At 40.0% G+C, this 15,305-nt stretch overlaps 1 protein-coding gene across 8 annotated transcripts in view; it reads left to right on the top strand.

Annotated features, from left to right (window-relative positions):
- Positions 1 to 15,305, top strand: part of cv-2 (crossveinless 2) — a 278,727-nt gene that overhangs the window by 68,463 nt on the left and 194,959 nt on the right. The window lies entirely within an intron of this gene.

The raw sequence follows: 15,305 nt of genomic DNA, 5'->3' as shown, positions 1-15,305 counted from the left end.
CGTCATACTCGTATACTGTGGAGATAAGTGATTCGTGGTGATAGCTATTTCATGCAGACCACAAGAAAATGAAATTTTGCATCCTCACACAAAGTACCTACCTATTTTTACTTCCTTTATATTAGGTCGGTTGAATGTTTGCCCGCTTTCATACAAATCTTTCAATCGATTTTTAAGTAACTTCTCATTGAGCTGCAAACGTGAAACTTTACACATTGGTTAGAGTACCGTGACAATGTAACAAAAGGAAAAAATAAATCCGTTAGGTGGCGCACGGATCGAAATAATTAGATAAGAATTTGAAAGTTTTCAAACCAGCTTTTAAGAAGCTTCTCGATGCGCTAGAGACTTGAAATTACAAACTTAATTCAGAGGTCGATGACAGCCGATAACACGATACAAAAAGATTCGCTAGGGTGCGCACGGGATGAGATATTTAGAAAACTAGTACGAAACGGAGGGAATTTTGGGATTTCGCATTGAGCTACAACTGTGAAACTTCACAGATAGTATAAGAAGTCGAGAAAATTTAAGAAAAGGAAAAAAAAAATGCCGTTAGGCCGCGCACGGATCGAAATATCTAGATAATAATTTGGAAATTTGGTGTTTTGAGATCGATTTTAAAGTAACGTCTCATTGAGCTACAAACATGAAACCTCAGATATAGGTTAAGACAGCGTGACAAAGGAACAAAAGGAGAAATAAATTCCGTTAGGTGGCGCACGGATCGAAATATTTAGATAAGAGTTTGGAAATTTGGTGTTTTGAGATCGATTTTAAAGTAACGTCTCATTGAGCTACAAACATGAAACCTCAGATACAGGTTAAGACAGCGTGACAAAGGAACAAAAGGAGAAATAAATTCCGTCAGGTGGCGCACGGATCGAAATATTTAGATAATAATTTGGAAATTTGGTGTTTTGAGATCGATTTTGAAGTAACGTCTCATTGAGCTACAAACATGAAACCTCAGAGACATGTTAAGACAGCGTGACAAAGGAACAAAAGGAGAAAAAAATGCCGCTAGGTGGCGCACGGATCGAAATATTTAGATAATAATTTGGAAATTTGGTGTTTTGAGATCGATTTTAAAGTAACGTTTCATTGAGCTACAAACATGAAACCTCAAAGACATGTTAAGACAGCGTGACAAAGGAACAAAAGGAGAAAAAAATGCCGCTAGGTGGCGCACGGATCGAAATATTTAGATAATAATTTGGAAATTTGAAACCGGGTTTTAAATAACTTCTCGATGAGCTAGAGGCTAAAAATTTAGAGCTTAATTCAGAGGTCGATGACAAAATACAAAAAGTTTCGCTGGGGGGCGCACGAACTGAGATATTTCGAAAAATCAAACGGAACGGAGGGAATTTTGGGATTGACAAGACAACGAGAAAATGTAAGAAAAGGAGAAAATAAAAATAAAATACAAAAATTTTAAGCACTTCCTTTATATAAATGGACAAAAATCAGCGAAAACTGTCTCCTTATATAAAGACACATTCTTGCTAAACTTTGATTTTTAAATTTTGGCATAGAAATTGCAAAAATATTTATGAGAAGGAAAAATATAAAGGTGGAGCGCAATTGATTGACTAATAATATCTCCATTCCTACCAACTTTTCCAATCCAAGTGCGCTCCACTTTTATATTTTTACTTCTCATAAATATTTTTGCAATTTCTATGCCAAAATTTAAAAATCAAAGTTTAGCAAGAATATGTTTTTATATAAGGAGGCAGTTTTCGCTGATTTTTGTCCATTTATATAAAGGAAGTGCTTAAAATTTTTTCATTTTAAATTTATTTATTTTATATTTATCTTAAAAATCGCTTAGATATGTACATCTGTTCACTATATATTTTTTATCTTACACACGCGATTATTTGGATATTACGAATGGAACAAGATTACCGTTCAACCCCATTCATGAAAAGTATGAAGTCTTCGGCACAGCCGAAGACATTTCCGTCCTTACTTGTTTCATATTTGATTTAAATTTTTGCTCACTCATGCCGATTTTCAGTTAATTATAGGCAAATGTGTGTACACATAGAAAATATTTACATACCTACCCAGCAGGAAAATGAGCTTGCTACTATTTGCTGCGCAATATACCAACATGTATGCATTACTATTTAAATATTCCCATTGAAAAAGGCTAACTGCTTTTAATAGAAACTTCTAAAAACACACAATTGTATTTCTTTGCTCTGTTCAGCGATAGTGCATCCACTGGGGCCCTCTTATACCCGCTTCTAACATGCCAACAGTCAGATGACGGACTGAAATAGTGATCTTAGCTGCTCATATGAAAATCCCCGCTACCAAGCCTCAGTCCATAACGAACCCATCGGTGAAGATCGAGGTTTGCTACTTCTCCCCCCTTATGTCCCCTCTAGTACCCTTTCTGAGATATACGACACATTGAGGAGATCTTCACCTAATAATACTTTCGAAATAAGGCATGTATAACCATTGTTCTAAGCTTCTGAGAAAATCCCGAACAGTACTCGTGTTAAGATTTTTTGCGATCCAAGGACTCTTGGTCTTCTTCTCGCGACTGCTTTTGTGCGTAGGGCTTTTTAGTCTGCAGCGATCTGTGAGTATGCTTGGTAAAATTCGAAGGTTGATTTTTAAGAGATTAATCATGGCTTTATTACGTTTTGAGTTGCATACTTTCCATTAGTGCCTTTGCTTGCCAGTGTTGTTCTCTGAGGCATGCCTCCTCTTACCTGCGGTCTTCCCTTGTAGCGTGTGACCCTATTGCCATGATAGGCTCAGACCCTTTTGACTTTTTGGCCGGTACCTTCCTGTTCAGCACGTCCGCTCGGTTGTTTCCATCCAGCCCTCTTTGTACAGGTACTCAAACCAAACGAATGGCGTTGTTTGACCCTAAAAGGTTTAAGCGAAGAACTGTTGATGGTCTAATCTCAATGCGGACTGACTGTTGCTGAGTGGCAAATATATCGCTGCACACCGACTTATGGCGGTACCCTCGGGATGTTTTTCGAGTGGTATAGATTTTTTGTCTCTGGGATCGAAGGTTCTCGCTCCGATGACCTCTGACGTCTTCGAGCCAATGTTGTATTAAATGAGAGTGTGATCTTGGCGGAGAGGGATTCAAGGGGTTGAAAAGCGCAATACAAAGCTTTATTGCTTCAGAGCTTCCAAAACCCAATTGTCAACCTAACTGACGCGAGGCGGAATCTGTTGCAAATAAGAATGTATCACACACATACTTAACAGGCGAAGCTATGGCGATCCCAAGCTTCTCATGGAACTAGCGGGGGGGGGGGGGGGGGGCGGTATGGCCTAGAAGTTTTAATGTGGTCGTATTATTCCTTCACGAGATGGTCGGGCTAGTACCTCAAGGGTGCTTGTTACCGGTACATGCCGCATCTATATATGGAAAAGGAGCATCAAAATCGACGTTACTTTCCGCAACCTCGTAAAACAGTCTTCTACCTTGGTCAACGACATCCCGGTGCCCTTCTATAAGGTTAAACGGCGTAGATAGCGAATGATACTTTTCGTAATTGACTTTTTATGTCAGCGACTCTTTTGATCCCACTTAAAGCTAATATAAACTTTAGATGAAGATTTGTTACAAGCCTTGTGTTTGGTTGTGTGTGTGTGTGTATTTGTGTACACTAATTCATTCACTTTCTAAGCGTATTTGTAAAAAATCAACATCCAACGCCGTGATTAAACGCCATGAATTCTTACATTTTATTGTCATTTGTAAATATTTGTATTTCTCTGCTGAACTTACATGCAAATATATCCATATCTATATATATGTAATAAAATAAATAAATACTTGAGGGGATTTACCTACGAGGAGATTTAGGCCGACGTTCTCTTCCAATTTGCGTCGTGCTCCTTTTTTAAATTTCCCTACAAATTGGCGGGACGGGAACTACATGTTTTATGCCGACACCGAACGGCATCGGCTAGTCAGATGAATTTTTGCTGCGGAGCTTGTCATGGCAGATATACACTCGAGGCGTTTGCCACATCAATTCCGAGGGTGAGTAGGAAATTCGTTTCGAGCTGAAAAATTTTTTTTTTCGAAATTTTCAATATTACTTTGCCCTGGAGTTGAACCCAGGGCCCTTTGTGTGGTAGGCGAAGCACGCTACCACCACACCACGACGGCCGGCATGTATGAATGTCAGAAAATAAATAAAAATCTTACAATATGGGTAACTTGAATGTTATGTTTGTAAATACTATATTTATTACAAAATATGTTTACAAAGTTTTAAGATTGTAATTTTCATGATATTATTACATTTCGCTTTTTTGCATTGCCGCTTTTGGAAGGAGGTTACTAATTAAAGCGATTTTTTGTTATACATAAATGTACATAACTATGTATATATACATACAAAAATATGAAGTGTAGTGTAAACGCTTTTCGGAGTAATATCAAACCGGAGTCAACTCTGTTGCTGTTGTTGTTGTTGTAGCAATGCTCGCCCCACCTAATAGCCGCGACCGATCACAAATTGTCATCAATATCCTCTAACGGGAGTCCAAAGAAACTTGCCGTTTCAACAGGGGTGGACCATAAGGAAAGGGGTGTTAGAGGCGTTGGTTCCACATTACAATTAAAGAGATGGTTGGTGTCAGGTAGGGACACATTGCAAGCGGGGCATACATTTTGTATGTCGGGGTTGATTCTAGATAGGTAAGAGCTTAACCTGTTACAGTATCCAGATCGAAGTTGAGCAAGAGTGACACGCATTTCCCTGGGGAGTATGCGTTCCTCTTCCGCGAGTTTTGGATACTTTTCTTTAAGTACTGGATTCACCGGGCATAAAGGTCCGACGCCTGTTTATGGAGTTCACCAAGGACCTGCTTGTGTTTTTTCGCTTCATACGGCTGGGTTCTCAGGTGCCGTATTTCCTCGAAATGCTTACGGAGATGACTCCTTAAGCCCCTAGGCGGTGCTGGTGCATCAATCAGATGTCTGTTGGGATGCCCAGGTTTCTGGGTATTCAACAGGAACTGTTTGGTCAGCATCTCATTTCTCTCCCTGATGGGGAGTATTCTCGCCTCATTATGCAGATGGTGTTCTGGGGACATAAGAAGACAGCCCGTGGCGATTCTGAGAGAAGTATTTTGGCAGGCCTGTAGTTTCTTCCAGTGGCTAATTTTTAGGCTTGGCGACCATATGGGTGACGCGTAGCACGTAATCGGCTGGCTAATTGCTTTGTATGTAGTCATGAGCGTTTCTTTATCTTTTCCCCAGGTACTGCCAGCGAGGGATTTGAGGATTTTGTTACGGCTCTGAATTCTCGGAACAATTGCGGCTGCGTGCTCACCAAAATGTAGATCCTGATCAAACGTCACACCCAAGATTTTGGGGTGTTGGACAGTCGGTAGCGTAGTGCCATCGACGTGGATCTTCAAAATGGTCGACATTTGGGACGTCCACGTTGTAAATAAGGTGGCGGAAGATTTAGTCGGTGATAATGCCAGGTTCCGCGAGGCGAAAAATCTGGAGAGATCAGGGAGGAGCCGTTTATTTTATTGCATAGCGCATCGATCTTTGGGCCTGGGCCTGTGGCCATTATTGTGCAGTCATCAGCGTAGGTAACGATTGTGACTACTTCCGGTGGTGAGGGTGGCTTATATATGTAGAAATTAAACAAAAGTGGGGATAGGACACCACCCTGTGGCACCCCTTGTTTAATTCTCATTGGTTTTGATGTTTCGTTTCTAAATTGCACCGATGTCTGCCGACCACCCAGATAATTTGCGTCCACCTTGGCCATTTTCCATTTCTCGGATATGACAAAGGTGGAAAGAGACAGGTTGAAGACATGCGCTAAATATTTGAAACCCTCTTTCCCTAGGCTTTTAAGCATCGGCATGGCTATGTCGTCTGGGCCCACTGCTTTGGATGGTTTAGCGCGACCAATGGCGTCCTCAACCTCTTTAGCGGTGATGGTGAGTGGTGACGCGCTGAATTTGTGTTTATGTGCGTGTCTATTGGCTCTCCGTCTATCCTTGTCGACCGTAGGATGCATTATATATTGTCGGCAGAAAGCGCTCGCGCACTTTGCGCCAAAGGCGATGGAAACTTTGTCTTTGTGCTTAGTCGGATTCTATAGGGACTTTACGGTGGACCAAAGTTTACCCACACCGGTAGAGAGGTTACAACCTCTTAGGTCCTCCTCCCATTTCGCCCGCTTGTGTTCGTCCACAAGCAATCTGATGCGTTGGTTTATATCCCTTATTTGTGGGTCGCCTGGATCAAGCTGTCTTATAAGGTCACGTTCTCTCGCTAAGTTTGTGGCCTCCGCCGGGAAGTGGGGCCGGATTTCGGGAATTCTCCCGGCGGGAATGAAACGTGCCGAGGCGGATTCAATGACCTTACGGAAGGCACGCTCCCCTTGGCGGGCATCAGTCGGGATAGGGAGGGCAGCAAATCGGTTGTCTGTAAAAGATTTATATTCTTCCCACTTTCCTTTTTTGAAGTTTATAAAAGTGCGTTTTTCGGTGACGATGAAGTCGGCGGTACGCTCGAGCGAAATAAGTATGGGCAGGTGGTCGGATGCCAATGTTACCATCGGCTGCCAGTTGACAGTTTACGAGTTCTTCGCTCACGATTGAGATATCTGGCGAGCTGTGACAGCTTCCTACCATACGTGTGGGGCGTCTCCGTTTATTGTGCAGAACGTCGTTTCTTCAATTTGATCCGCCAACATCTCACCCCTACTGTCCGCCCGCAAGTTTGAATGCCATAGATCATGATGGGCATTGAAATCGCCTAAGATAATGCGACTGTTGCCAATGAGTAAAGCCCTGATATTAGGGCGGTATCCACTGGGGCAACAGGTAGCAGGAGGGATGTAGATGTTGATGATTTCTAGGTTTGCATCGCCTGACCGTACAGATAGGCCTTGACGTTCTAAGACATTGTCCCTGCGGTCGATGCCAGGATCAGATATATAATATTGCACAGAGTGGTGTATGATAAACGCGAGGCTGCCTCCATTTCCGCTCTCGCGGTCTTTCCTGTGGACATTATACCCAGAGCAGGTCTGCAATGCAGATCTTGCTGTGAGTTTAGTCTCTTGAATCGCAGCAATGCGGATGTTGTGCCGCTTCATGAAATCGACTATCTCCGTAATCTTCCCAGTTAGTTCACTACAGTTTAACTGCAGAATTCTGAAGTGCATAAGGGGAGACGCCGCCACTCTGGGGGTAAGTGACGGGTGACTACGCCTGGGTTGTGGAAGGCCAGGACGCAATTGCTGTTGTGGCCCTAGGACTGGGTGTCCTTGGGCAAGCATTGGGGTACCCGGATGATTTGGGTTTGCGACCTGGCAACATGGCGCGATGAAACCCGTCGGGGGGTTGACGTCGCGGAGACCAGAACATCTAGGAGAGTGGCACCACCCAAGGCAGGAGCTGCATTGGGCGGATGTCGCAAACCTATATATTCTGTGCTGGCAGACGGTGCAAACGGAGGTAGGGACTAAGAGTCTGTTTCCCTGACCTGCACGATTGCTGCCGGAAAAGGGGGGGGGTGGGGAGAAGACGGGGGCAGGGGCTGATGCTCAGCATTGCTACCAACTCTATTACGAAGGTAGTAGTTATGAGCGGTATCAGCTGTTTGAGTTGTTGGTGCCGTGGGGCGCGAGCAGCAGCGGGTACTTGTTGTGGCTTGCTGAACAGCGTGGCTGCTGGAAGGTAGTGGGGGGGGGGGGGGGGGGGCGCTTAGGCGTAGACTACGGGACGCCCTTGGGCGTGAGCAGCAAGGAGCCACAAAAGATTTATAAAAGTTACGAGGACGTCGGGTTTTGGGATCAAGCCCAGAACAACCTGTCCGATGCAACCATCCCTTGCACGAGACACACTGAACAGAATATGACCGTCCTAAAAAGATTCTTTTCCGGCAGATGCAGCAAAACCATTTCTCAGGACCGGGGTCAGGAGACGGACCCGGATTGGATTCGATGCCTTCCCGGAGCAAGAGAGTATGGAGCAGTCCTGCTGCAAGGAGCTGCTGGGAGGATGAAAATTTGTGGGAGGGACGCAACAAATTAAATGGGGTCACACTGAAATGACAGTCCTTGGTCGGGAAAAATCCCGAGTCGGTCCGGTACATAGAACCGACTGCCTTGGGAAGCGCTCTGTTGCTCTTTGTATCGAGTCATAGCAAATGCGATTAGCAAGCCGTAGTGCTTCTCAGTATGAACTCCCGTCCCGCCAAATTGAAGAAAAATTAAAAGGAGCACGACTCAAATCGCGCCTTACATTTATTTTTAATTTATGCAATATTTGGTATATATGTATGTAGATAAGGGTGGTCCTTATACGGGTGGAATTTTTTTTTTAATTTTTAGCCAGGGCGCCATCTTGTTGTTATTGTTGTTGTTGTAGCAGTACTTCGCCCCATTCAATAGGTGCGACCAATCGCAAATTGTCATCAATGTCCTCTAACGGGAGTCCAAGCAAACTTGCTGTTTCAACATGGGTGGCCCATAATGAGAGGGGTGTTAGAGGCGTTGGCTCCACATTACAATTGAAGAGATGGTTGGTGTTATGTGGGGACACATTGCAAGGAGGACATACATTTTTTATGTCGGGTTTGATTTTGTATGGGTAAGAGTTTAACCTGTTACAGAACCCAGATTGAAGTTGAGCTAGAGTGACGCGTGTTTCCCTAGGGAGTGTGCGTTCCTCCTCTACTATTTCTGCGAATTTTTCTTTAAGTACCGAATTCACCGGGCGATTTCCGGCATAGAGGTCCTGCTAGTGCCAGGGCATCATCTCAATTGGTTCTCTATCCTGAGAAACTATTTCAGTATTCTCCTCAATTGCTGCCCCACTTCGCCCACCTGAATTACCTCATATATAGAATCGACTTATACATATACTCTACATTTGGGTGGTCCTTGTTTTTCGACTCTTAAATTAACGGGACACTCCTTAAAATCATTATTTACTCAAAAATACTGATTGCGTTTCTGTTTTTTTGTAAGGTTTTTAGAGGTCGCTTCCGAAGGTCGAAGTTTTGGAAAAATCATTGTAATAATATAATGATAAAACAAGAAAAAACCGAAAATTAAACTTTTAATGTAGGTTTTCCAAAGGTCTCCTAATAACCTTAAATCGTATTTAAGTTATCCTGCGACGTACAAATCGTTGAGAGTTACTGCAAAAAGTAAAATAGTAAATAGTACCGTAAGGGTACCATACACCTTAAAAAATTCAATAGTTGGGAGCGACTTCTAATTATCCTCCAATTGAAGGTTATAAGGAGACCTTTGGAAAACCTACATTAAAGTTTAGTTTCTCTTTTTTTCTTGTTTTATCATTATATTATTACAATGATTTTCGAAAAGTTTGACCCTCGGAAGAGATCTCTAAAAACATTACAAAAAAAAAAAAAAAACAGAATAAACGCAATCAGTATTTTTGAGTAAATAATGATTTTAAGGGGTGTCCCGTTAATTTAAAAGTAGAAAAATAAGGACCACTCTAATGTAGATTCTATAAGTAGATTCTATATACGAGGTAATTTAGGTGGGAGAAGTAGAAGCCGCAGAAGTGGGGCACCAATGAGTGTGTGAATGAAACAAATTTGATTCGCCATAGCTCCGAAAATTTCTGAAGGGGGTATCAAATATTTGTTTTATGGAAATAATTTAGGTAGGAGAAGTAGAGGGACTGAAAAAGTGTGTTTTAGTGGGAAATAGAATGGGACTTGGAGCGGAAATAAGAGTGGTAGTGGTGAATAGGTTTGGTAGTGAAAGGGAGAACTGGAATGAGGAGGAAGTGGATATAGAAGGAATAAGGAAAGTACACGAGTTTAAAGGAGAAAATGAAGAAAAAATTATACTCTATTCGATGATAGGACGAGAGCAGGAGTGATAGGTTTCAGTTATACCTAAAATCGATCTTGACGATTTTTCAGACAAAAATGTATGCCATAGAAGGAAACATCTGGTTTAATTTCAGGCTTTAAGCTATTAAAATAAGGAAGGACGAAAACTTTATTCACTGATCAATATTTCGTATAAGAGATACATGCTTAGTATTCGGATACGGTCATTTCCCACAAATGATTAATCGGGGATCAAAATTTCATCAAGTCATCTTAAATAGTGAGGAACAAGCTTGTGTTTAGACAGATAGACAAACTGACATGGCTAAATCAACTCAGCTCGTCGTGCTGATCATATCCGTATGCTAATTTTGGGGTCCTATATCTGCTTCTTTAAGAACATAGAACTTTCGAAAATCAGAGCAAACTTTATATAAGTATACAATTTTTTGCTGGGTGTAGTTATATGTAAAAACATATGTTAATACGTGCCATATGATTGTGTTTACATGGGTAAAAAGTACTTACGCGTGTCAACAATATCCACGAAACAAATTACCAAAGCCTGATTAATCGAACAAAACCTAGTTAATAATTTAAATAAATTATAAGTAATAAAGTGAGTGAATACAATTTTAGCATAGTATGACGTTCGTACACATTTGCATACATGACGCGAAGAGGCCGAGCTTCTTGTATTTAATTAAAAGCAGTTGAAATATTTCTAAAGCCTGGTTGGAGACTTTGACTTACCTTCCATCTAAGGAATAGCAACTTTTGATTATCTCATTGACAGCGAAAATCTATATAACAATTAGGGTTGCCAGATTTTTATTTCGGGTTCACGGGACAAACCTCAAATTTGAGCCAAATTCCCGGGATTTTTAAAAATTTCCCGGGACATTTGAAAAGTAAGAAACATTTATATATATTTGTATGGGTTGCTCATTCGGCGAAATAATGTTTAGATAGAATTAAATATTTTAAATTCATTTATTTATAACAAATATTTTTATAAAACAGGCTAACAATTAATACGTTTACTGTGTGTAATGCGAATTGAATATTCTATGGATTCATTTTCCAAACGTTATTTTAAAACACAACACTTGCCTTGCAAACTGAATATTTAGGTGTGCGAAATGTCAAACATTGAAAATATTCAAAACCACAGTAGGGATGAATTTTTCTTCTTTACAGAGTTGCATGCAATATGCTAATGACCTGAATACAATCGAAGCCGCAAATATGGCCATGTTTCATAGCAGATTATAATTTATTATACCCTTCATGAACATGAAATGGTATATTAACTTTGGCCCGATGTTTGTAACTTTGAGAAATATAGAAGATAGACTCACCATTAAGTATACCGAATTGATCAGGGCGACGAACTGAGTTGATATAGCCATGCCCGTCTGTCCGTTCGTCCGTCTGTCCGTCCGTCTGTCTGTTTGAACGCAAACTAGTCCCTGAAATTTTGAGATATCTCAATGAAATTTGGCACAAGGATGTATTTTTGTACTATATTGGACATTTGTCTGATCCGGTAGGATCGGACCACTAACATATATCTCCCATAAAACCGATAGTTCAGATAAGACGATTTTGGTCATTCCTGTCGCAATTTAGAAAGTATAAACGTGAAACTTGGTGATATATATTCTAATATATCATAGAAGATATTTTGAAAAAATCACTTTGATCGGAGCTATATATAGTTATATCCCATACCACCGATCTTTCAGATAGAAAGATTTTTGGCCATTTCTCCCTTAATTTAGAAAGTTTAAAGTGAAACTCGGTGATATATATTTTAATATATCATAGAAGATCTTCTGAAAAAATTACTTTGATTGGAGCTATATATAGTATATATCCCATACAACCGATCGTTCAGATAAGGGGGTTTTTTTGTCATTTTTTATTTACTATTATCTTAAAAATCGTTTAGGTATGTACATCTGTTCACTATATAATTCGTATCTTATACATCCGATTATTTGGAGATTCCGAACGGGATAAAATTATTGTTCAGCCCCATTCATGAAAGGTATGAAGTCTTCGGCACAGCCGAAGACAGTCCCGTCCTTACATGTTAATTTTAATTGTAAAAATACCGGGACATATCATTTCCGGGCGGGAGACTTTAAAATTTGTGAAAAATACGGGATGTTCCGGCCAATACGGAACATTTGGCAAGGCTAATATCAATACATATCAATGACGTTGTGTTCGCGACGACAATCTTCAGCTACTCAGTCTTATAGACACACACTACACTGAGCTGCGACTAGTACCCTTTGAATATTATTTAATAAGTGAGAAAATATAGGAACAAAAAGCACATACGTACACAGTAGCAACAATGGCGTAAAAAGCTAATAAATCAAACGCTTGAAAAGTTCCGACAACAAAACGATTTACTGCTATTATTTATTCATAGATTTTGTCGAGCTGCTTTGTGTAAACAAAAGGTACTCACGCGTAGTAAAACAAGTAGTATTTAGTAATGAATGAGCGGCATAAAAAAGTGCATACTCGTATCTGCATAAATGTATTGCAATTTATCGTAATTACATATGCTTAAATACTTACAAGGGTATGTGTAATTAAAAAAGATATCGTTGAATTCATAAATTAGGTAGCTAAGTAAGTAAATAGTGTGATGATTGCTAGCTTAGTTTAACGAGCATTTTTTTCTTTCAATTGAAATATGTTTTGTTATCCAAGTATCTGTGAAACAGTAGCTACTTAGCTCCAAATTTATATTCTTTAGTTAAAGCAGGTTCAGGGATGGCAGTTTCACCTTATCAAAGGGAAACGCAGTTCATGATAAAGCCTCTTTTCAGATCAGCGCTGTTATATCATAACTCCATAAAGTGGACTCCAAAATGCAAAGAAGAAGGGCGAGTTTTACCAATCTTTCTGCTACTGATTGGAAATTCCTGCTATCCTTCAGAACTGAGCTAAATTCTGCTTAACTAAAAACATCATCATGAAAGAGTATGGTACACGAACTGACTTTGCGGAAGAGTCGTAATGTAATAATTTCTTATCAATTTTATAAATGTGAAATTTTGGACCACGATCTCTGGAAGCACATGCATTTACCAATAGCCTTGAAGGACCTATAGAGAGAGTATTATGCCACCTGGAAATAATTACATTTTAATAAGCTTTGTCACTCACTTAGGCCAACATGGTTGTACGGAGTAATAATATTGAGTATATAAAGCCCATATGGGTTGGGGTTTAAAAATACATTTTTTTTTAAATCGCTATTACTCTCCGACTATTTGACTTTTGCCAATAATATTTTGTATCTTGCTCACTTAGTTTGAGGTCTGAGCAATTATGGAAAAGTGAGCTGTGTCACACCCCTCTCTCTATCTTCTAATATAGCAGTCGGTATAAATCGATATAACTTTGAGTTCTTTTGACCTAGACCAACGATATTTGGAATATCGGTTATAAAAATGGAGGTCTTAACAATTCTGGCAAACTGCACATCCAAAGTTTTTATGTTAATTTTGAGATAATTTCGTAGTTATTTTTCGAACTGTGTTGAGGATTATTTCGGATAAAATTCGGAATAGCTTCCGAGTTCATTCTGAACTACTTTGGAACCGTTTCGTGATTTTAATTTTCGGGCATTATTTAAGATGCCTTTTCCAAATTTAATTTAAAAAAATAAATACTTAGCCCCTTTTACCCTCGAAGAGATTTTAGGCGAAGCCCTTTTTCGAATTTGCATCGTGTTTCTTTACATTTTTCCTACAAATTGGCGGAACGGGACCTACATGTTTATGCGGCATCCGAACGGCATCTGCAAGGCAGCTGCATTTTCTCTAAGTAGCTTTTCATGGCAGAATTATTTTCGAAGTGGTGCCGAATCACTGCCGAGAGCAACCACGCTTAGAAAAACGTTTTTGAATTTTAAAAATTTGTTTCTAAATTTTCGATGTTGCTTTGCCCGTGACTTGGACACAGGACCTTAGTTGTGGTAAGCGGCGCACGCTACCACCAAAACACGGCGTCTCCAGTGGGCTAGGGAGCTTAGGATTACCCGTGGCAGGTATGCCTGTCGTAAGGGGCTATTAAAATACCCGATTGATTCAAGAGATTGTTAGCGCAACCCTTTAAAGTGGATGCCAACGCCATTTATAGCCTATCCAACCAAGTCAATTAAACTACCTGTAGCGAATCTTGTTTCTTAAGCAGCCGAGCCTTTGGTGACCCCAAGTTCCTCACGTGATGGCCTAGAAGGTTTAATGTGGTCATATTAAATCATTCCCGAGATGGTCGGGATTATATCTTAATGCTGCTTGTTACTGGAACGTACGGGATCTATATCCGGCAAAGGACTATTAACTTCGATAATAACCTGCAAAACCTACAGGAAGTCTCTTTATCGCTACAACAATAGCAGCAACAACTACTGTGGCCGCCAGGTACAATTTCAGGATTGTCTTCGTTATAATTTCGGGTTTTTTCTGGATATATTTAAAACAATTTAAAGATTATTTTTTAGTATTTTTAGATTATGTTCGCATCATAACATGGTTGCTTTCGGTATAAATTCGTCGCTATTTCGGGGCGTTCTCAGTACACTTGACCATTTCTTTAAAAAATATATGCTCGGTAGATCCTTATATACTATTAACTATCGTTGAACCAAGTTTCATCCAAATTAGCTTTGCCGTTCTGATGGCATTGAGATACAAAGACAACAAATGGACATACTGACATCGAAACATCGAAACATCCAATTAACTAAACTTTCAAATTTACTATATTTTTATGGCTCACGATTAATTCATGGTTCATATATGCATGTATGCAAATCATGTTTAAAAAAAAAAGGGAGTTTTCGGATGGTATCAGAATCGCTTTGGGAGCAATAAGCACAATTTCTGTTTTTTGGCTATTTTTGGATCATTTTTAGACCATTTCGGAATAGTTTTCCGATTGTTTCTGAAATCATATTGGATACATTGCGGGACTATTTTGGGATGATTTTTGGTATAACATCAGGATAATTCGTATAACTTCGGTGAACTCGAAATCATTTCGAGATTATTTACATATTATATCAGGACTCTTTTGGGACCGTTTCGGCATTATTACGGGATCTTTCCAGGACTGTTTCTAAACAGTTTCTTGGTTGTTTGCGGAATAACATCGAGAACATTCCGCAATTTTTCGTGACGATTACGGTTTTATCTCCGCACCATTTCGGGTTTGTTTTCCAGATTATTTCAGAACACTTTGAGATTTTGTTTCGGATCTTTTCGGCTCAGTTTCTTTGTTGTTTGTAGTTTAATATCGCAAATCGCGTTCAGACTGATTCGTGACAATTTCGGCTTAATTTCCGAAAAATTTCGGAAAATATTTAGGCACTATTTCTGAACATTCCGTAATTGATCTCAGAGCTATTTCGAGATTGTTTATA

The sequence above is a fragment of the Eurosta solidaginis genome, chromosome 3, assembly GCF_040869045.1.
Source record: "Eurosta solidaginis isolate ZX-2024a chromosome 3, ASM4086904v1, whole genome shotgun sequence".
NCBI lineage: Eukaryota > Metazoa > Arthropoda > Insecta > Diptera > Tephritidae > Eurosta > Eurosta solidaginis.
The sequence above is the reverse complement of the archived record's forward strand: the minus strand, read 5'-3'. Positions and strand labels throughout refer to the sequence as shown.